Raw genomic sequence first — 23,564 nt, forward strand, 5'->3', positions numbered from 1 at the left:
GCACCGGTATAATTGAAGCCTGCTTGAAGCAGATGGGTACCTCAGTATCTCAGACTGCTGAAACAAAAGGTTAAAGATCTTGGTGATCCCTCCAGCCAACTGATCTGTGTGGGTCTTTTGTACTTGACCAGGTACCCTATATGGGTCAGATTCTTTCTGTGGGTACACCTTCCTGAAGGATATTCTCACATCAGCCTCAGAGACAAAAATCACAGGGTCATCGAGGGATGTGGAAGTCTGTGAAAGTGCCTGCATGTTTTGATGGTCAAGTCAGCATAGAGGCATTGAGTTCATGTGGGAGTAAAGCCTTGGTGTCACCTAAGTTGCTTGGCTTCTTTTGTAAGAGGTAATAGCATTCAAGCCCTGCCACAGTCGTTGGGCAACCTTCAGTTATTCAAGTTTGGTCTGGAAATGCCAATTTGCACATCTGATGACTTTCCAGAGATTGTACCCTGAACCTCTTGTATCTAACTTGGTTGCCAGACGTAAATGTCACTGATCGGGCCATCGACAGATTGCAAATCTCATGGTTTAGCAAAGGCTTCTGGTTAGGGAAGTTTAGAGAGAAATTACAGATTGTAGACAGCGGTGAGAATAATTCAAAATAGGAATATTGAGAAGTTATTGAGAAGCAACCTACAGCACATCCCTATGGTACTCCCACACCATCTTCCACCCTACTCCCCCATCCTTTCCCTCATTCTCCTCACATTCTTCTAGGCTCTAGGACATAAAGTTATAAACTATTCAACCTTTCCTGATAACTCAGGTCCTCAATTCTTGGCGACATCCTTGTAAATTTTCTTTACACTCTTTTAATCTTATTGAGATCTTTCCTATAAGTAGATGACCAAAACAGCACACAGTACTCCAAATGAGGCCTCACAAATTCAATGTAATATCCCAGTTCCTGTACTCAAATGATTTATGAAGGCCAATGTGCCAAAAGCTTTCTTCATGACCCTGGCTACCTGTGATGCCACTTTCAAGGAATCATGAATCTGAATTCCCACTCCCTCTGTTCTACTGCACTCCTCAGTGCCCTACCACTCTCTGTGCAAGTCCTGCCTTGGTTTTTCCTCCCAAAGTGCAACATCTGACACTTATCTGCAAATATAGTCCTGTAGAATGTAATGAGGATGGGGGGGGGGGGGGTGGGAGATGGACTTTCCTCAGCCATCGCAGAAAGTAGAGACACTGCTGGGCTTTCTTTGCTATGGAGCTGGTGTTGAGGGAGCAGGTGAGATTCTCCACCAGATGAACACCAAGAAATTTGGTGCTCTTAACGATCTCTACTGAGGAGCCGTCGATGTTCAGCGGGGAGTGGTTGCTCTGTGCCCTCCTGAAGTCAACGACCATCTCTTTTGTTTTGTTCACATTCAGAGACAAGTTGTTGGCTCTGCACCAGTCTGTGAGCCACTGCACCTTCTCTCTGTAAGATGACTCATCATTCTTGCCGATGAGACCCACGACGGTCGTGTCATCGGCGAACTTGATGATGTGGTTCGAGCTGTGTGTTGCAGCACAGTCGAGGGTCAGCAGAGTGAACGGCAGTGGACTGAGCATGCAGCCCTGGGGAGCCCCCATGCTCAGTGTGATGGTGTTGGAGATGCTGCTCCCAATCCGGACTGACTGAGGTCTCCCAGTCAGGAAGTCTAGGATCCAGTTGCAGAGGGAGGTGTTCAGGCCCAGTAGGCTCAGCTTTCCAATCAGTTTCTGAGGGATGATTGTGTTGAATGCTAAACTGAAGTCTATGAGCAGAAATCTCTAATAGCCTCCTATATGGTCTGAGGGTACACAGTATCAGGCCCTGGGGATTTATCCACCCTAATTTTCCTCAAGACAACAAACAGCTCCTCCTCTCTGATCGGTACATGGCCCATGACCGTGCTGCTGCTTTGCCTCACTTCTATAGACGTGTCTCTCTGCCGAGTAAATGCAGATGCATAAAATCTGTTCAAGACCTTCTCCATTTCTTTCAGTTCCATGCACAGAGGACTACTCTGATCTTCCAGAAGACCAATTTTATCCCTTGCTACTCTTCTGTTCTTAATATTGTAAATCTGTAGAAGCCCTTGGGATGCTCCTTCACCTTGTCTGCAACAGCAACCTCATGCTTTTTTTTTTAGCTCTCCTGATTTCCTTCTTAAGTGTTCTCTTGCATTTCTTATAATCCTCAAGTATCTTATTTGCCGATTCTGGCCTATAGTTGCTATACACCTCCTTTTTCTTAGCCAAGTCCTCGATATGTATTGAAAACCAAGGTTCCCGAAAACTGTTAACCTTGATTTTTATTTTGAAACATATACACCTCTATTACACCTCTATGAACTGATTAAGGAAACTTTCTTGAACACATTTGACAAACTCTATCCCATCCAGCTCTTCTATAGTATGGGAGTACCAATCAATATTGTAGTTCCTTTTCACGCCTTGTGGTGTATCGGGCTGCATTTTTGCTATTTCCATTGCATTTAACTGGTTTTTACGAGGCCGAGTTGCTAGTTCGACACTCAACACAGCACAAATGGAAAGCATGCAAGGAGCTGGCCAGATTCAAACCCGGGATATTTGCCTAAAAGTCTGATGCTGATGCCACTACACCACCAGCAACTAAGTCAATATGTGGAAAGTTAAAATCCCCTACCATCACAACCTTATGATTCTTTCTTCCTCTGGTTTCTGTGGACTGTTGGATGGTCTATAATACAATCCCATTAACATGGTCATCATTTCTTATTCCTCAGTTCCACCCATACAGCCTCAATAGACAAAATCTCCAGTCCGCCCTGCCTGAGCACAGCTGTGACATTTTCCCTGACTAGTAATAACCCATTCCCCCTGAACCCTTCCTGCTCTATCACACCTAGAGCAATACTGAGCTGCCAGTCCTGCTCCTCCTGCAAAAAAGTCTCAATAATGGCTACAATGTCAATCCGACATGCTGACTCATGCCCTGATCTCATCCGCATATCCTGCAATACTCCTTGCATTGAAATATACGTAATTCTGAACATTAGTCCCACTATGCTCAATATTTCATTTCCTGACTTTGCACGTTGGCTCAACAATATCCTCCCTCGCACCCACTCCACTATCTGCTCTGATGTTCTGGTTCTCAATCCCTGCTGTTCCAGTTTAAAACACCCCCCATACAGCACAGCACTAGGAAACCTTCTCACAAGGATATAAGTACCCCTTCTGTTCAGATGCAAGCCATTCTGACTGTAGAGAGCTTCCCTGGTAGAGAGCCCAATGATCCAAAAACACAAAGCCTTTTCTCCTGCTCCATCTCCTTAGTTACATGTTAAAGTGTATGATCTTTCTCACAAGCATGTGGCACAGGTAGCAATTCTGAGATCACAGCCCTGGACGTCTTGTCCTTTAACTTATGTCAGTTACCTCTTGAGAGTAGACAGTCTGAGAAGCAGTTTAAATCTTGTTTTGCCATTCTTAATAATTTCACAAATTTAGCCCAAACTAATTTTGGACAAATAATGATAGTCATTTAAAATATTTTATTGCAGACAAAGTTTTAAATGTTATTGACAGTTTTAAAAAAGGTCACAGCTATTGGTCTGGATTGTGTGTCTCTGCATAAGGTTCGCAAAATGGGCACCAAAATACTAAATAGAATGCATTCTTCTTGGGTTCAATGTGACACAGTTGTACCTCATGTCAAAAACTGTTGCCTGCAGTGTCTTCCGAACACTTGATTTACGTAGGAGCTGCAGAGAAATTGGCCGTTCAAAAGCTGAGGTAAGACTTGTATTCAGTGCAGGCAGCACTGTGGCACTGCAAGTAATAGAAACATTGAAATATAGAAAACCTACAGCACAATACGGGTCCTTCAGCCCACAAAGTTGTGCCAAACATGTCCCTACCTTAGAAATGACCTTGGGTTACTTATATATTGCAATGTACTACTGCCCAAAAAGCAACTAATTTCATGATATAAACAGTGAGGTTAAACCTGATTCTGAATTTGAGCAAATTGGAAAATAACAGTCCTGTTAATTGAATTGGGATGGTTGAAGGGTGGCAAACGCCAATATAAACTGTAACAGTGAAACCTCAAACAGAGCAAAGATCTTTCAAATGTTAGAGCCATATTATGCACAAAGGAATTGGGTTGAGGCTGTTAGAGGTCTGTCATCCTTGGTACAACTTATCGAACAATATAGTAAACAAAGAAGGAGAGGTAATTCAGAGTTTGGTTTGAAATCCACCTGCAGCTAGGGATGGATGTAATTGGGTTGAAACATAATAATATTTTTCCTAAATACATTCATAATTATTTCATTAGCAGTATGCAGTAAGGAAATTAGTACAAGTGCATTCGGAATTACTTATCTAATCAATTAGTAGCTTTGCTCTTGATAATATGGGATGGAAATGAAGTTAAAACTTGTTACACTCACCTACTAGTACAGACTGACTGGAAAATCCCAGTGTAATAATTGTGCAGAAAAATATAATGGACCAAAGAGGAGAAATTGGCAAATGAAGAAGAGCTTCTGGGCAGGCAAGAAAAGCCAATCCAAAACCTGGAGTGAGAAAGAAGAGTAATCTGGCTTCAATAATGAGACTAAAGTTGGTACAAACAGATTTGTGTTAAGCAGCACTCAATCCAGTGGTAAGAATTTGGTTTTGCAATTGTAGTAACTGAACAGCACCGACTGGCCTATTCCCAATCTGCCCCGTTTCCTTCTGCTACAAGGAACAGTTGGAATCAGCCTCACTATAGGTAGCCTGCTTCACCATTTGCCAATGCCATGTGCGGTGCAGCAAGTTACCACAATATCGACTAAAATGAAGCAAATGAACACTCCCAGTATTTTATTTGTTCAAGTTTAGTCCACTGAAAATCCTGTCCACAGACTTCATTTGATTGTTATCGACAGTAAAGCAGACCCTCAAGCAAGTCTCTCGGGGCAAGGGCATAGACCAGATCGGAAGTCTGAATCTGTAACTCACCAGTTATGCCAAGTTGACTGCTAGCTGGTTCATTCTACCACTCTGCAATAAACCCTCCCAGTGTACAGTTCCACTGTCCCATCAAATGGTAACCTGTGAAATAACTCTTCTTTTGGTCCACAGTGAGCGTGTCCCAGTAGAAGATCTGAACTCACTTCAAGGCACCACGACTCAGGCAAAATTATATAAAAAGAGAAGCTGCAGGAGCCCCAGTCAACCTCTTAGCTACATGTCTGCCCTGCTATGACTGATCCCTCACTACATTCATTTGACCTACCTGTCTCCTTAACCCCAATCCCCTTATTGATCTTAGCATCAGTTCCCCAATGACTAGGCACCAACTTTAAGTGACTTACAAGCCTCAGCCTTTCTCCTCCTCATCTTACCTCTACACACCTTATTCAAAGTCAATGCCTTTAGTCCCAGACTTCACAGCCAGAGGAAGGAGCTTTCCATCCCATCAAATACTCTCAGAGGACTGCCAATCGAATTCCCCTAAACCTAAATGCCAAAATGTCAGCCTCAGTCAGCCAATCCCATTATCCTCAGAACCAGTCCAGGATGACTGTGAAATACAGATTCTAGTGACCAAAAACTGGATACAGCATTCCAATGCTCTCTACATTCGTAAGACGTCATCAACCATGTATCATTTTTCTTGCAATATTTTCCTGTACCTGCAGAACCAATCTGTTTCCCCACACACCAACAATTATATTTCTCACTTTTTAAAGAGTTGTTTTGCTACTCTTTGTTCCAAAGTGAATGAACTCATATTTTCATACATTGTTCATCTTTCTGCTCACATTCATTCCATCCATAGATTATTCCTTCTTCGTTATTCCCCTTAGCATTATGTCAGCATTAAACAAGAAAATGTTAAACTTTGTCTTTAATATGAATCGTGGAGTGCTGAGGACCAGTTTTGGCCCTAGTGACTGTCATCCTGCAGAGCGACTAAGTTACATATTCTTCTCTTTGTTTGATGATCATTCCCATTGCTACACTCATGATAATATATCACCTATATGATGGCTCTGAGCCTCAATGTCCTTTGGGACTGGGGCTCAGACTTAGTTTATTAACTTTGTAGGGATGGTTTTTGGGAACAGTGCAGGTTGGGTGGGGGTGTTCGGGTTCAGGTATAGGGACAGAAATGGACAGAGTGAGGTCAGGGATGGAGAACGTTGAGTTGGGTGAAGGAGTGTGTGTTGGTGTTCAGGACAGAATGCTCTGAATTCAGAGGCCAGTGAGACTTGAGGAGGGAGGGTCAAGGTCTGTGGGCACTGGAAATGAAGGCTGCTATTCCCCAAGGTCAGTTATTCCCAGGATTTGGAGGCTTAAGGAGGTCATTTGGCAGTTCCTGAGATCAGAAACCTGTAATTGGCAAGTTCTGGGGTTAAAACCCATATGTCTGCAAATGTGGAGATCAAGGCACAGAGGTCAGTGAGCCTGGAGGTCAAAATGTTGTGATCAGCAAGCTCCAGAGTCAATACCCAGAGGTCTATGAGTTTGGATGTTGAAGCCTCAAGGCCAAAGACTAAAGATGGCAAATCTGGTGATTGAGTCTTGAAGATCGAAGACTCTGGATTGTCATATCTGGGACAGGGACTGGAAGTCGGAAGCAGGGAGGCAGCCCATCCTGGCATTGGAGATCTGTCTGTGTGTGGATGGGTGGATGGAAGGGTGGAAAATGCAGGTGATGTTTTGTTTTTTTGTTGCTTGTGTTGTTCAGCAGAACATTGTGGGCATGCTACATTGGTGTCAGAATGTGTAGTGACACTTGTGGGCAGATCCCAACACATTGTTAATGCAAGCAATGACTTTCACTATATATTCCAATGTATGTGTGATTTATAAATAAATCTGAATATGAATCCATAATCTTGTGTCTTTAATTCATATATCCATCTTTTTGTGTGTTACCTGAATCTGAGCATTTTTCTCCCTTTGATTCTGTTAGCACTATCCTAAAAAGGTTTTCTCAAACGAGACCTTCCTTTCACACAACTGTTTTGACTCAAACTCTCACAAAATGCTGGTGGAACACAGCAGGCCAGGCAGCATCTGTAGGGAGAAGCACTGTCGATGTTTCGGGCCGAGACCCTTCGTCAGGACTAACTGAAAGGAGAGATAGTAAGAGATTTGAAAGTAGGAGGGGGAGGGGGAAATGCGAAATGATAAGAGAAGACCGGAGGAGGTGAGATGAAGATAAGAGCTGGAAAGGTGATTGGTGAAAGTGATACAGAGCTGGAGAAGGGAAAGGATCATGGGACGGGAGGCATCGGGAGAAAGAAAGAGGGAAGGGGGAGCACCAGAGGGAGATGGAGAACAGGCAGGGTGATGGGCAGAGAGAGAGAGAAAAAAAAACAAACAACTCAATATGTCAGAGATGGAGTAAGAAGGGGAGGAGGGGCATTAACAGAAGTTAGAGAAGTCAATGTTCATGCCATCAGGTTGGAGGCTACCCAGCCGGTATATAAGGTGTTGTTCCTCCAAACTGAGTGTGGATTCATCTTGACAGTATAGGAGACCATGGATAGACATATCAGAATGGGAAAATCAAATGGAGGGACAACACCTTATACCCATTCTGATATGTCTATCCAGTGCTTCTCCCTATAGATGCTGCCTGGCCTGCTGTGTTCCACCAGCATTTTGAGTGTGTTGTTTGAATTTCCAGCATCTGCAGATTTCCTCGTGTTGACCCGAACTCTATTAGTTTCTAAATTCCCTTTTACCACTGAGCTAAAGAGAGATGTAATATTCACAGAGTACTACACTTGATCTTAGGTAAAAGGCCGAGTATTAAGTGCCTTTTTATTCAAAACCATAAAGATTAACAGTCCTTCAGCTCAATGAGTCCATGTAATTCATAAAGCAAGCATTAATATTAATTCTGCCATAACCAATGTTATCAACTCCATATTCCTGTCAGCTTCCTCCAAATTGAACTAGTCAAATTGTACACCATGGAGCATTTACAGCACCCAGTTAACTGGCCAACTTCTCATCTTAGGTATGAGGGAGAAAAATAAAGGAAATCCATGTGGTGACAGGGGAGACATGCTAACTCCACACAGACAGCGCTGGAGGTCAGTGGTGAACCCTGTGAGACAGCAGCTCCACAAGCTGCATCATTGGGGAAGGATGTTCAATATATCCAACATGGCAAATGTCCAATTCTAAATTTACCAATAAAATAGACAACTTTGCAATTAGACTCTTAGAACTTGACATATGATAAAATGGTCATAAACCTTACAGATAGAACACAAACTGTAAATTGATAAATTCATCTGTTTACTAGTACCTGAATGAGTCACTGCAGAAACCGGCATATTCAAATCATGAGCCAAATGTCCAAGAACGGTAAATATGGTGAATCCAGCAAATATGCTTGTGAGACCATCGATAATACAAATACTGATGGCATCTGAGCAACAGTCATTGTGGAACTTGTTGTAGGACGACAGTGCCATCAGCCCACCCAAGGTCACTGACAGGGAATAGAAAGATTGTGTTGCAGCATCTTTCCAAACCTGTTGGGCGTGAAGTAGAATCAATTAGCAGTGGGTAATTTTCCTTGGATTTTGCCAATATTTACCTCACCTCCCTTCTAAATGGCAGGTAATATTGCAGCTGGTTTCAGAGCTTTAGGTCAAGGTTATTACCTCACATCTTGGTCAGGTAAGCATCATTATTGCTTCATGTACAAAGATCCCGTGAGCATCATTGCCAATCGTAGAACTTTGCAAAGACCTTGCACCCATTCAGCAGCTTCCTGGATCTCATGTAGCAGACTTCGCTATTAAATGCCCTCAAGCTCTGACTGGAAGTAAGAGTGTGTGTGTGTGTGTGTGTGTGTGTGTGTGTGTGTGTGTGTGTGTGTGTGTGTGTGTGTGTGTGTGTGTGTGTGTGTGTGTGTGTGTGTGTGTGTGTGTGTGTGTGTGTGTGTGTGTGTGTGTGTGTGTGTGTGTGTCTCTCTCTCTCTCTCTCTCTCTCTCTCTGTCTGTCTCTGGAACCACAGAGCAATTTTCAGCCTATTAAATCATGGGTTCCTTTATGATGGGAGATGGTCAAATCACATATCTGGATTCCCGAAGCAAACCGAAGGACTGAACTCAGGTTTTTGACTGCTGAAGCATGATTTGAGATTTGGGTCACAACTTTCAGATGGCCTGTGAGGTTTGAGTTCAGAGAAAAATGGAGAAATTATTAATCTTGTATTACTCAAGTCAAGAAGTATGTTTACCTCAGCATTAGCCAGTTTGGAGAAGTCTGACTGGTTTCCAATGTAGAATTCGATCCCTTTATTAGCTCCAGTCAGAGTTGCCCCTCGGATCAACAGTAAAATCAGACCGAAGTAAGGGAATGTCACGGTGAAGTAAGCCACCTGGCCATGGACAGGGGATTGTTGAATAGTCAATAGTTACAATATTAAATCTAATTGAATAGTAAACTATTAGGACTATGTTCAAAGTGGAAGACAGAGATCTACTCTAAACAGAGAAAAGCTAATTTGTATTGATAATCAAAGTAATAAGACATTCCAGCCAGTGTAATGGGCCAAATACACTCAGTGACAACTTTATTAGGAACCTCCTATACGTAATAAAGTGACCACCGAGTATGGGTCCACAATTTCTGCTGCTGTAGCCCATCCACTTCAAAGTTTGATGTGTTGTGCATTCAGAAATGTCCTTCTGCACACCACTGTTGTACAGGTGATTATTTGAGTTGCTGTCCGCTTGAAACAGTCTGGCCACTTTCTTCTGACCTCTCTCATTAACAAGGCATTTTCACCACACAACTGTCACTTACTCTATGTTTTTGTTTTTGCACCATTTTCTGTAACTTACCTGAGACTGTTGTGGAAATCCCACGAGATCACCAGTTTCTGGGATAATCAAACCACCCTATTTGGCACCACCAATCATTCCATATTCAGAGTAACTTAGATCACATTTCTTCACCATTATGACATTTGGTCTGAACAACACTGAACCATGTTTGCATGCTTTTGTGCAACTGCCACATGATTGGCTGAGTAGATGTTAGCGTTAATGAGCAGGTGTACAGGCGTACCTAATAAAGTGACCACTGAGTGCATATTGCATGCAATGCAATAAAATTAATTATTGTACTTCTACAGTGTCTGTCCCAGCTGCTTCATAGACAACACTGAGGACATGGCAGGTGATATGTACACAGAAAGCTCCCTCAAATAGCATCATGGTAGTAACAGGGCAATTTATGTTAGAAATGACATTGAAAGGTAAATATTGGCCAAGACAGCGGAACAATGGATGTCAGTGTCTGACCAACTGAGTGAATGAAGTCAAGATTTAACTTATAAGACAAGAAATGGCACTTCAAACCTGCAACACTCCCACATCACTGCATGAAAGTTCAGCCTAAATTTTAATGCTGAAGAAGGTGACTGAGCCATAACTTATTTAAGGAAAAAAACTTTTTCATATGCAAACAAACCCTCAACCAAGTAAGAAGTTGAAAATCAAGTCTATTGTTAACCAGGAGAGCAACGTTTCCCTCAATGTCAAAAAGGTGAATGAGCTTAGGAAGTGGAGCAGAGCAGAGTACATGGCTTTGTCTCAATCAATAATGCTGAAATGGAGATGGTTGGGAGCTTTAAATTACTTGCTATAAATGTCACCACAATTTGCCCTGGTTCAGCCACATGGACATAATGGCCTACAAAACAGAGTAGTGTATCTATTTCTTCAGAAGGTTAAGGATATTTGGCATTTCATCTATGACTCATAAATTTCTTCAGATGTATCATAGAAAGCATGCTATTCAGATGCAACCGCAAGAACTTGCAGAGAGTTGTGGACATCATACAAACCAGCTTCACCATTGCCTCCATGTACATTTCCCATTGACCTGGGAATTATTAAGGACCCCTACTACTCTGGTCACTCTCCCTTCTCCTTCTGTCTTGTTGGACAGAAGATGCAAAAGCTGGGAGCGTGTATCACCAGACTCAAGGACAGCTCCTATCCCACTGTTAGCAGACTCTTGAGCAGACTTCTCACAAGTGAACTCTTGATCTATCAATCTACCTCATCATTGTCCTTACATGTTATGTGTCTACCTGCACTGTACTCTGTAACTGTATTACTAGACTCTGAATTTTGTTTTTCCTTTCACTACCTCAGTATTTTTATGTATGGCATGATTTGTCTGGGTGGCAGAAAAACAAAATCTATCAATGTATCTCAGTAAAAGTTGCAATAGTCAACCAACAATAACCATCTATTGTGTCAAACAGAATCTTAGGATGAGTGAAAATCCTGCATGGTCATGTTTGGAAAATCAGAAACTGTCTTTACCCTTGGCAATGACCTACATTAAGATCAATGAGGGCAAATAGCGGAACCTCCTGTACAGAAGGCAATTCAGAAAAGGTTGACAGAAGTTCAGATAGGTCAATTGGACATTTGCCGCAGGTGGCATCAGAGTGTGGCAACTCATTGCAAGCTCACCTCTGCAGACCTATTCATTACTTCCTTCAGTCATTGTGCTCTTTTTCAGATGAATTCTGAGACCAGCACTGCATTTTCTCTGTAACCGTAACACTGAATTCTGCACTGCTTTTCCTTTTGACCATCTCAATGTGGTGAAATTATCTGTATGGATGCTATGCTAAGCAAAGTTTTGCACTGTATCTCATTACATCTGACAATGACAAATTAATTTACCAAACTTCCTTGTTTGTTGACAATGGCTGTTTCTTTTCTCTCCTTGTTAATCTCAACATTGAAGAATGTCAATAGAAATAAACACAGTAGGGAGGAAGTTACAACCTCACTGTCCACACTAAATATGAAATCAAATAATGCATCTATGTGGAGCTATGATCCTACAATTTGTTTTCAATGGAACTGATTTGCAGAAATAATATGCACTAGTAGTGGGTAATTTCTGATGGTGAATATTGGCACTCAAAGACACGTCATAGAGTCATGTGGCCCAGCAGCTGGTTCTGTTGCATTAAGACCTCAGCTACCTGGATTCAATCCCGACCTCCAATCCTGTGAAGTTGTCAAATTCTCCCTGTGGGTTTCCCTCGGTGCTTCAGATTGTCCCCAACATCCCAGATTTAACTAGACATTGTAAATTACCCCTTTGTGTAGGCTGGTTATGATAAAGATCAAATAGGAATTGATAGATACAGTATATTAGAGAGAATAAGTTACACAGAGCAGGGAAATAAGGAGAAGGGGAATATGACTTATGGGATTGTTCCCCTGGGAGCTAGAATTGATCCAATGGAAATATCCTCTTAACTGATAAAGTGTGGCAAACATTTGAGAAGGCAAAGAGTACATTGGTCTTAGTTAACAAGAAGATTTGAGTAAAAGTGTCTTGTTACAGTTATACAATAAACACTATGGTTAGACCACACCTGGAATACTACGCACAATTTTGGTCTCACTACCAAATAGAAAATGAATTTATTGTAGATGGAGTGCAGCCAATGTTTATCAAACATATCTGTCACATGAGGAAAGACTGAAAAGTCTGGGTCTTTGTTTTATGAGAACAAGAAGTGAGAACAGCAAGGTTCTGTGAGCACCCTACAGGATTAATGCTGGGACGTGGAAAGATGAAGGAACTTTTTCAATCCACGTCAGTGAATCTCAAGAGGTCTATGAAGGCACAGTCATCCATATCAATCAAATTTGAGAGCAATAGATTGTTGACTAGTACAGAAATCAAGGAATGTGGGCAAGGAATCATAAAAGCAAGATATTCTGCAACTGCTGCAAATCCAGAGTAACATACACAAAATGCTGGAGGAAATCAGCAGGTCAGGCAACATCTAGAAAAAGGGATAAACATTGGACATTTCAGCTGAGACTTTTCACCAGGACTGTGGTCGTGCTTTAGCTGACATAGTCTGGGCAGAGTTTCCTAATCTGATGGGAAATCAGAAAACTTCAGATGCTGCAACTCTGAAGTAAAAACAGTAAATGTTGAAAACATTCAGCAGCTCAGGCTGCACCTGGGATAGAGAAACAGAACTAAAGTTTCAGCCTGGCCCACTCCCTTTCTCTGCTGAAGGAACTTATAATTTGTCAAGAGGATGAAGGAGTGATGGAGTTATTTGAGATGGGCTGAGGCCAGGATTGTCATAGGAACTAGTTTTAAAGATAACTCAGTCAATGGGTTAAAGGGTATTCCCTTTCTGAGTTTCGCCTGCAACATTGGTTCATATGTCAATAACTTGGATGATGGAATTGTTGGCTTTGTTGCAGAGTCTGCAGATGATACGATGCTACATCGGGGTGCAAGTAGTTTTGAGGAAGTAAAGCGGCAATAGAAGTGATGCACCATCAATAACTCTCTGAGACGTGAGGCGAGATATCGGCTTTTATTGACTGGAAGAAAGAACAAGCAGTAGTTGACCACCATACTACATCCTGGAGACTGAAGGCAGGGCTCAGGCCTCAATCGCCTTTATACCGGGGTCTGTGGGAGGAGCCACAGGAGCAGTCAGCGGGGGGGGGGGGGGGGGGGTGTCCAAACAGGTATATGTAGTTCACCACAAGAAGGACCTAAGTAGAATAGGAGAATGGGCAAAGAACTGGCAAATGGAATAGTGTTGGAAGGTGTATGGTTACACACTTTGGTAGAAAAAATAAAAGGGTAGACTATTTTCTAAATGGAGAGAAAATTTCAAAAATCTGAGGTGCAAAGGGGACTTGGGAATCCTTGTGCAGGATTCCCTAAAGGTTAATTTCCAGGTTGAGTCTGTGGTGAGGAAGGCAAATGGAATTTTAGCTTTCATTTCAAGAGGACTAGAACATAAAAGCAAGAATGTAATGTTGAGACTTTAGCACTGGTGAGGCCTCACTTGGAGTATTGTGAGCAGGTTTGGGCTTCTTATCTGAGAAAGGATGTGCTAACACTGGAGAGGGTTCAAAGGAGGTTCATGAAAATGATTCCAGGATTGAACTGCTTGCCTCATGAGGAGTGTGAGATGGCTCTGACCCTGTATTCACTACAACTCAGAAGAATGAGGGGTAACCTAATGGAAGCCTATCGAACAGTGAAAGGCCTTGATAAAGTGGATGTGGACAGGATGTTTCCTATGGTGGGAGAGTCTAGGATCAGAGGACACAGACTCAAAACAGAGGGGTGTCCTTTTAGAACAGAGATGAGGAGGAATTTCTTTAGCCAGAGAGTGGTGGATCTGTGGAATTTGTTGTCACAGAGGGCTGTGGAGGCCAAGTTTTTATGCATATTTAAGGCAGAGGTTGATAAAATCTTGATTGATCTGAGTATGAAGGGATATGGGAAGAAGGCAGGAGACTGAAGCTGAGAGGAATAATGCATCACCTGTGATGAAATGGCAGAGCAGACTCAATGGGCCGAATGGCCTAATTCCGCTCCTATATTTTTTGGTCTTATGGTCTTATTATTCATTCCTCTCCCCTGCTTCTCAATCTTCTAGGAGTTTTGAGCATTTCTGCTTTTATACAAAATTTGAATGTTCAATTAATCCTCATTTTGAATATTTCTTCTCATCAGTTTTCAGACAGCAGTACATTGAGAAGCGATGGAATGGCAGGAGCTGGCTGGTTTGGGATGCCATTTACACCATCGGAGGCTCCCAATGCAGATGTGAACATGTGTGGACCCCTGCAGGCACGTTGTGGCACATTATTGGCATGATCAGGGGTGGCGATGATCAACTCTGGCCAGAATTGGCTGAAACTTCACCGTCAACATCACTTTCCACAAGCCAACACTCACTTATCAATATCTCGTAAAATCATGGCACCTACAGCGCAGTAAGAGGTCGAACTGCTCAGTGTAATGAGGGTCTCTGCCATCATCTCCCTTTCAGACTGATATTTCCAGGCCCCACCTTCCACTGAGTCAAATCCCTCTACCAATTTACTTGCCCCAAGTTATTTCTGTCCTTAGGAATAAAGCTTGATTTTTCTTGTTTATCATGTGAAGCATCTTATAATTTTATACAGCTCATGTTAACATACACTTGAGTTATTTGATTTCCAAGGAAACAAATTCATTCTAGAGCAGGGGTTTCCAACCTGGGGCCTATGGACTCATTGGTTAATGGTAGGGCTCAATGGCATAAAAAAAGTTGGAAACTCCTGTTCCAGACAGTCTCTCTCATAAGCCTCATCCCCAGAATCTCACACATTATCACATCCTCCCTCACTGTTGCTTCCTGAACTTTACACAAAATCCTACATCTGTGACCTAGCTCATGTTCTATACAGGTCTAGCTTGTTTTTCCTACTCCCTGTGTTTTATGGGTATCTATGACCATCAAGGGTACTTAATGACCTGAAGTTAAAACAGTAAGTCTTGGAAAGTATCAACAGATAAGGAACACCTGTAGAGGGAGAAACACATTTCAGATCAATGATATTTCATTCAAATCTCTCTTTAGATCCACCTTTTGTAATGTGGCCCACTTTATCTTCTCATAATCCTTGCCCACTGACCAATTCAATGCAGAAAGACTTTTTAAGAATCTCCAAACTCACTGAAATGTTTTTTAAAGACTTAGTTCCCTTGATTTCTTTCTCATATAGTTGTGATGAAAGAGCATCATTATGAAATGTTAACTCTGTATGCAGCCTGCTTGACTTGCTGAGTATTTCCAGCATTTTCTGTTTTAATTCAGGATTCAAGAGTCAAGATTGTTTAATGTCAATTCCTGTACATAGGTGTAAAGAGAATGTTATTCTGGATCTGATAAAGAACACAATGATAATAATAATAAAAAATAATAAAACACACAAGAAATATAGATACATAAGATAACTTATAATAAATACTGTAGATTGATTGTATGCACATAAAGTGCTGTACATAAAGTGACTTATGGGAAATAATAAAGTAATGGTGGAGTTAGTGGGTGGAGGTATTGATCAGCATTTCTGCTTGGGGAAATTAACTGTTTTTGAGCCTGATGGTCCTTGTATGGATGCTACGTAGCCTCCTCTCTGATGAGAATTGTATAAAAATTCCATGAGCAGGCTGTGTGGAATCCTTCATAATATTACTTGCCCTTTCCTGGCACTTTGCTGTATATATGTCCTTGATGGCAGGTAAGCTGGTGCCAATGATGCGTCGGGCATTTTGACTACCTGGTGTAAAGCCTGTGTGTCCGCTACAGTGCAAGACACATACCAAGCAGTGATTGTTAGGATGCTCTCTACTCTGCCTCAGTAGAATGATGTCAGTATGGATGTGTAAATTCCAGTTCCCTTCGGCCTGCCCAGAAAGTAAAGGCATTGGTGAGCTTCCTTGACTGTGCAGGATGTGTCCTGGAGCCATGAGATGTTGTGTATGATATGAGCTCCCAAGAGTGTAAACTGCTTGGAGTTCTATTCCAGATTTTCTGAGTTTGTTTGATCATATTAACTTGGATTTGCAGTCCAAAACCCATCTGTCCCTATGTCCTTTCAGTATCCTATTTTAAGTGGTCTTGTATATTGTCTTGCTTTATTTGTCCTTGCAGAACACATTACTGCACTGAATTTCATTCCCTATTTTCTACAAAGATATTTGTTTGTCAAACTGAATTAGCATCAGATGCACTCCATACCTCAATCCTGCTTCACCATGCAACAAAACCAAAGCTGCTCTGATTGCAACTCATATTACAGGTCCCTGTCAACCCCTGGTAACCTCTTACCCCTTTCCTAATGAGGTATTATCTACTTCAGACCAGGTACCTCCACCCCTGACCTTTGACCGTGGACTAGTTGATTGACTGCAGCCTTCAATTTCCTGACCACAAGTCACTACAAAATATGGTGGGCTCTCTATCAGTCCCATCACAACAGTTCACTTTGTCTTCCAGTACATCTTTCCTTCAGCTCAGTTCAAGAAAAAAATTCCATGTAAGGATCTTTAAACTAAAGTTACCTTTCCTGAAGATTTGATTCCTTTAGAAATTACAATAAAAACTATCAGCCAGGCTAGGAGGAGGCAAAGGGCCAAGTCCCAGTTTAACTTTCCAGTATGATTGATTGAAGGTGAGCGTCGTAAAACTTTCTCACTAAATGAAGACAAAAAACATTAGGATGAGGGAGAGTTGGACACATTCACTTACTCAAGAGTTCATTTGCAAGAGGAAACTAGAAATGGCATAATATGTCAGCAAGGAACTAAACATAAAGGCAAATGTAATTCATTGTTGTTCCTTCTTTGTGAGCCAATCAAATGTGCACTGGAACTGGAGTAGAGTAGATAATGTGCGTTTGTCAGAGAGGGGTGGACAGATAGGATAATCTCACCTAGCCAGTGAAAGCAAGGCCCTGGGCCTGAGGATGGGCCAACATTGGAACACCCTTTGGCATTACCTTCCAGAATATTTCTCTGGAGGAAGGCTTCTGATCCACAATTACCACGCGAGCTGGTTAAAGCTGGGGGATAGAAGAAGGTTTGTGAAGGAAGCTGGATGGTCTTGGGAACAGTTTACACTTCACAAGCTACACATCCCTCCCCTTCTTTGATGCAGTTTAAAAGTTGAATTGAACCTAACCTATTCTTTCAACCTGGACTCTGAACCTAACTCCTCCTCAATCCCATGTGACCTAACCTTTTGCAACAGACTGCCATGTGGGACTTTGTCAAAATCTTTACTGAAGCATATGTAAACAATGGCCAGTGCCCTATCTTCATCTATCTTTTTAGGTACCTCTTTGAAAAACTCCAAAATATTTGTCCACATACAAAACAATGGCCTTAACTATCCAAGTGCTGGTAGATCTTGTAGTTCAGAATTCTGTGCCCCCCCCTCCCCCCAGAAATGTCCATACAACACAGGTTCACTAGCCTATAGTGCCTGACTGGTTCTTGTTATTCTTCTTCAACAATGGAACTTTAGTCACCCTTTAGTTTTCTGGAACTTCCTAGTTGCTCATGATGAAACAAGTATCTCTGCAAAAGTTTCCAGAGTTCTTCTCTAGACTTCCATAAAGTTTAGAGATACACTTGGCCATATCCTGGAGATCTGTCCACTCTAATATGCTTCAAGGCTGCAAGTATCACTTTCCTCATAATATGCAAATGATCCAAGAATTAACTACTTGTTGCAGTACTACAAGTCTAGCTACAGTATTGTCCTTAATAAACACCAAGGAGAAAAAAGGCATTAGGAGTCTTAGACATCTCCTGAGTCTGCACAAGTAGGTGGACCTGATGGTCTTCAACAGGACGTAGTTTCTCCCTAATCATCCTATTACTAGTAATATAATAGAGATTACCTTGCACCCTGCTTGCCAAACCCATCTTATACCCTCTTTTTACCCTCTTAATTTCCATCTTAAGCTTTGTCATCAACATTTTTATATTTGAGGGACTGATTTGTACTCAGATGCCATATATAAGACCATAAGACATAGACGCAGAATTAGGCCATTTGGCCCATCGAGTCTGCTCTGCCATTTGATCACGACTAGTCTATTTTTGCCCTCCACAGCCCCACTCCACAACATTCTCTCTGTAACTCTTTGAAACCGTGTCCAATCAAGAACCTATCAAGCTCTGCTTTAAATAAAAAACCCAATGATCTAGCCTCCACAGCTGCCTGTGGTAATAAATTCCATATACACCACCCTCTGGCTAAAGAAACTTCTCTTCATCTCTGTTTTAAATGGATGTCCTTCTATCGTGAACCTCTGCTCTCTTGTCCTGAACTCCCCCACCATGGGAAACATCCTTTCCACATCTACTCTATCTAGGCTTTTCAACATTCAAAAGGTTTCAATGAGATCCCCCCTCCTGAATTCCAGCAAGTACAGACCCAGAGCTATCAAACATTCCTTGTATGATAACCCTTTCATTCCCGGAATCATCCTTGTGAACCTCCTCTGAACCCTCTCCAATGCCAGCTCATCTTTTCTTAGATGAAGAGCCCAAAACTGTTCACAATATTCAGGGTGGGGCCTCACCAGTGCCTTATAAAGCCTCAGCATCACATCCCTGCTCTTGTATTCTTGCCATCTTGAAATGAATGCTAACATGGCATTTGCCTTCCTCACCATGAACTCTGACTGCAAATTAACTTTTAGGATGTTCTGGACATGGGCATCCAAGTCCCTTTGCATCTCAGATTTTTGGAATTTTTTCCTGTTTAGAAAATAGTCCGCACATTTATTTCTTCTGCCAAAATGCATGACCATGCATTTTCCAACGTTGTATTTTATTTGCCACTTTCTTGCCATTCTCCTAATCTGCCTAAGTCCTTTTGCAGCCTACCTGTTTCCCCAACACTACCTGCTCCTCCACCAATCTTCATATCATCTGCAAACTTGGCAACAAAACCATCCATTTCATCATCTAAATCATTTATATACAGCATAAAAAGCAGTGGTCCCAACACCAACCGCTGTGGAAAACCACTAGTCACTGGCAGCCAACCAGAAAAGAATTCTTGTATTCCCACTCACTGTCACCTACCAATCAGCCAATAATTTTCCTAAGCAGCTTCATGTGTAGCACCTTGTCAAAGGCCTTCTGAAAGTCCAAATATACAACATCCTCTGCATCCCCTTTATCCATCCTACTTGTAAGTTTCTTAAAAAATTACAACTGATTTGTCAGGCAAGATTTTTCCTTAAGGAAACCATGCTGACTTTGTCCTAACTGTCCTGTGTCACCAAGTACTCCATCACCTCATCCTTAACAATCGACTCCAACATCTTCCCAACCACTGAGGTCAGGCTAACTGGTCTATAATTTCCTTTCTGCTGCCTTCCTCCCTTCTTAAAGAGTGGAGTGATATTTGCAATTTGCCAGTCCTCTGTCTCCACACCAGAGTCCAATGATTTTTGAAAGATAATTTCTAATGTCTCCATGATCTCTACCACTACCTCTTTCAGAACCCTAGGGTGCAGTTCCCCTTCTCCGGGTGACTTGTGTACTCTTAGGTCGTTCAGCTTTTTGAACACCTTCTCCCTTGTAACAATAACTGCACCCACTTCTCTTCCCTCACACCCTTCAACATCTGGCACACTGCTAGTGTCTTCCACAGAGAAGACTGATGCAAAATACTCATTTAGTTCATCTGCCATCTCCTTGTCTCCCACTATTATTATTTCTCTAGTCTCATTTTCAAGCGGTCCTATATCCACTCTCATCTCTCTTTTATTTTACATACTTGAACATGCTTTGATATTGTGTGCTAACTTGCTTACATATGTCATCTTTTCTCTCCTAATGATTCTTTTAGTTATTCTTTATAGGTTTTTAAAAGCATCCAAATCCTCTGTCTTCCTACTAATTTTTGCTTTGTTGTGTGCTCTCTCTTTTGCTTTTATATTAGGTTTGGCTTCCTTTGTCAGCCATGGATGTACTATTTTGCCATCTGAGTATTTCTTCAATTTTGGAATACATCTATCATGCTCCCTCCTAATTTTCCCAGAAACTCACACCATTGCTGCTCTGCTGTCATCCCTGCCAACACCTTCCTCCAATTTAATTTGGCCAACTCGTCTCTCATACCACTATAATTTTCTTTATTCCACTGACATATTGCTAAGTCAGACTTTCTCGCTATCAAATTTCAAGTTGAACTCAATCATAGAAACGTAGACATAGAAAATAGGTGCAGGAGTAGGCCATTTGGCCCTTCGAGCCTGCACTGCCATTCAGTATGATCATGGCTGATCATCCAACTCAGAACCCTGTACCTGCTTTCTCTCCATACCCCTGATCCCTTTGGCCATATCTAACTTCCTCTTAAATATAGCCAATGAACTGGCCTCAACTGTTTCCTGTGGCAGAGAATTGCACAGATTCACCACTCTCTGTGTGAAGAAGTTTTTCCTTAACTCGGTCCTAAAAGGCTTCCCCTTTATCCTTAAACTGTGACCCCTCGTTCTGGACTTCCCCAACATCGGAAACAATCTTTCTGCACCTAGCCTGTCCAATCCCTTTAGAATTTTATACATTTCAACAAGATCCCCCCCTCAATCTTCTAAATTCCAGTGAGTATAAGCCTAGTTGATCCAGTCTTTCTTCATATGAAAGTCCTGCCATCCCAGGAATCAATCTGGTGAACCTTCTCTGTACTCCCTCTATGGCAAGAATGTCTTTCCTCAGATTAGGGGACTGCACACAATATTCTAGGTGCGGTCTCACCAAGGCCTTGTACAACTGCAGTAGAACCTCCCTGCTCCTGTACTCAAATCCTTTTGCTATGAATGCCAACATACCATTTGCCTGTTTCACCGCCTGCTGTACCTGCATACCCACCTTCAATGACTGATGTATAATGACACCCAGGTCTCGTTGCATCTCCCCTTTTCCTAATCGGCCACCGTTCAGATAATAATCTGTTTTCCTGCTCTTGCAACCAAAGTGGATAACCTCACATTTATCCACATTAAATTGCATCTGCCATGAATTTGCCCACTCACCTAACCTATCCAAGTCACCCTGCATCCTCTTAGCATCCTCCTCACAGCTAACACCGCCTCCCAGCTTCGTGTCATCCGCAAACTTGGAGATGCTGCATTTAATTCCCTCGTCTAAATCATTAATATATATTGTAAACAACTGGGGTCCCAGCACTGAGCCTTGCGGTACCCCACTAGTCACTGCCTGCAATTCTGAAAAGGTCCCGTTTACTCCCACTCTTTGCTTCCTGTCTGCCAACCAATTCTCTATCCACATCAATACCAGACCTCCAATACCGTGTGCTTTAAGTTTGCACACTAATCTCCTGTGTAGGACGTTGTCAAAAACCTTTTGAAAATCTAAATATACCACATCCACTGGCTCTCCCCTATTCACACTACTAGTTACATCTTCAAAAAATTCTATAAGATTCATCAGACATGATTTTCCTTTCACAAATCCATGCTGACTTTGTCCGATGATTTCACCTCTTTCCAAACATGCTATTATCACATCTTTGATAACCTACTCTAGCATTTTCCCCACCACTGATGTCAGATTAACCGGTCTATAATTCCCTGGTTTCTCTCTCCCTCCTTTTTTAAAAAGTGGGGTTACATTAGCCACCCTCCAATCCTCAGGAACTAATCCAGAATCTAAGGAGTTTTGAAAAATTATCACTAATGCATCCACTATTTCTTGGGCTACTTCCTTAAGCACTCTGGGATGCAGACCATCTGGCCCTGGGGATTTATCTGCCTTTAATCCCTTCAATATACCTAACACCACTTCCCTACTAACATGTATTTCCCTCAGTTCCTCCATCTCACTAGACCCTCGGTCCCTTACTATTTCCGGAAGATTATTTATGTCCTCCTTAGTGAAGACAGAACCAAAGTAGTTATTCAATTGGTCTGCCATGTCCTTGTTCCCTATGATCAATTCACCTGTTTCTGACTGTAAAGGACCTACATTTGTCTTGACCAATCTTTTTTCTTTTCACATATCTATAAAAACTTTTACAGTCAGTTTTTATGTTCCCTGCCAGCTTTCTCTCATAATCTTTTATCCCTTTCCTAATTAAGCCCTTTGTCCTCCTCTGCTGGTCTCTGAATTTCACCCAGTCCTCAGGTGTGCCGCTTTTTTTGCTAATTTATATGTTTCTTCTTTGGACTTGATTACTATCCCTAATTTCCCTTGTCAGCCATGGGTGCACTACCTTCCCTGGTTTACTCTTTTGCCAAACTGGGATGAACAATTGTTGTAGTTTATCTATGCGATCTTTAAATGCTTGCCATTGCATATCCACCGTCAACCCTTTAAGTATCATTTGCCAGTCTATCTTAGCTAATTCACATCTCATACCTTCAAAGTTACCCTTCTTTAAATTCAGAACCTTTGATTCTGAATTAATATATTTTAATATATGTTAATATATTTTATTATATTTTATTATAAAATTATTATGATCACTGCCTCCTAAAGGTTATTTTACCTTAAGCTCCCTAATCTCCTCTAGTTCATTACATAACACCCAATCCACTATAGCTATCCAACTTATGCTTCTTTTTTTTTCAATACCAGAGCCTCAATATCTCTCATCAGTTAAGGTTCTCTGAACTTGGTATGTCTATCCTTTACTTTAAAAAAAACAAGTTGCCCTAGACTCTTGATTTGACCCTTTTAAAAACCACCTGCTTGTCTTTAATTAGAATCACCAAGTTGACCTTTCTGAATGCCCTCAAAGTTGGCCCTACTCCAGTTCAGGACTTCAACTTGTAGACTTGCTCTTATTTTTTTTTTACCATAACTATTTAAAATCCAATTAATGTTGCGGCCATTGGACCCAGAGTGCATCCCAACCGTCACTCCTGTTACTTGCCGCACACGTTCCTAAAGAGGAGGTTTACTATTGCTTCTTCCTGAATAGCTCCCTCTGTAGAATGCAAGAGGAAACTGTCTTTTACCTTCTGTTGTATGGACAGGGACAGGGAGTGAGAGGTGTGAGATTCAAAAATCTGAGGTACAAAGGGACGTGGGAGTCCTCATGCAGCATTTCCTAAAGGTTAATTTGCAGGTTGAATCTATACATGAATGTAATGTTTGCATTCATTTTGAGAGGACTAGAATACAAAAGCAAGGATGTAATGTTGAGGCTTTATAAGGCA

The 23,564-nt window shown here is 41.8% G+C and overlaps 1 pseudogene; it reads right to left on the reverse strand.

The window, feature by feature from the left end:
* LOC140734534 (sodium- and chloride-dependent neutral and basic amino acid transporter B(0+)-like) overlaps positions 1 to 23,564 on the reverse strand; it is an 86,548-nt pseudogene that overhangs the window by 16,346 nt on the left and 46,638 nt on the right.

Source organism: Hemitrygon akajei, chromosome 10, assembly GCF_048418815.1.
Source record: "Hemitrygon akajei chromosome 10, sHemAka1.3, whole genome shotgun sequence".
NCBI lineage: Eukaryota > Metazoa > Chordata > Chondrichthyes > Myliobatiformes > Dasyatidae > Hemitrygon > Hemitrygon akajei.